This window comes from Phalaenopsis equestris, unplaced genomic scaffold (assembly GCF_001263595.1).
Source record: "Phalaenopsis equestris unplaced genomic scaffold, ASM126359v1 Scaffold000387, whole genome shotgun sequence".
In the NCBI taxonomy this organism is placed as follows: Eukaryota; Viridiplantae; Streptophyta; class Magnoliopsida; order Asparagales; family Orchidaceae; genus Phalaenopsis; species Phalaenopsis equestris.
The window spans coordinates 632956-633891 of NW_018164829.1; the positions used below are offsets into that span (position 1 = coordinate 632956).

Here is a 936-nt window from a genome sequence, read left to right on the forward strand (position 1 = left end):
TAATAATAATAAAAAAAAATTATAATTGCCACTGCAACTTTTTGAATAACCCTTCTTCAACAACTTCACAGTTACTCTTCAAATAGTTGCAACTGTGCCACACAGACCTTTAATGTAAAGAATAACAAATATTTGAATTGATTTTTGTTCAAATTTGGGCCACTTTGAAGTCAATTTTGAGTGAAGGGTTGATTTTGAGTAAATTCAGATCGACAGTTCAAACCTAACTCAACCCGAAAATTTAAACAAATCAAGATTCTTAACCCGAACCCGACCAAACAAATTATTCGTATCAATCTGAATCTAAATTTTTCGAGTCGAATTAATATATTGAGTCAATTTTTTGACACTGCCTTCATTGATATTAGAATAATAAGTTCAAATAACGTTTGAAAAAAAAACTGCTCAAATTTATGATTGAAAATAAGATCAAGAATCTCAAAAGGGGTTAACTTCAAGGGAAACATTAAAAAAAAAAGATAAATCTAAAAGGGGTAGGTTCAAGCGGAACCTTAAAAAAAAAGGGAAATTACATAAGTAGCAATACTCCTATGGATTTACCTATCACACCAAAGCTTTCATTTTTGCACATACAACACTTTACATATAGATGAAAAGATGAATTTGACATTAAAATGTGATGATGAGTTCATATGATGTCTGTAATTATGAAAGTTTCATTGTGAGAAAGGTAAATATGAAAATCAACAAATAAGTTCCATATATAATCTTTCTCTAAATCAAATTAATGGGGCCCTTATACAATGCTAGGGAACACAAAAATAAATTTAACAATTAAAAAAAAACATCTCCTATAACACTCCTCCAATTATTCCCTAAGAAAAAAACTGATCAGTTTCAAAATAAATTTAATAATTAAAAAAAAAAATCTCCTATAACACTCCAATTATTCCCTAAGAAAAAAACTGATCAGTT

The 936-nt window shown here is 28.3% G+C and overlaps 1 protein-coding gene across 1 annotated transcript in view; it reads right to left on the minus strand.

The window, feature by feature from the left end:
- Window positions 1–671: 671 nt before the first annotated feature.
- LOC110026620 (HD domain-containing protein 2) overlaps window positions 672–936 on the minus strand; it is a gene marked incomplete in the record, with an annotated part of 31620 nt that continues 31355 nt past the window's right edge. Inside the window, 1 exon segment of the mRNA XM_020727624.1 lies at window positions 672–820.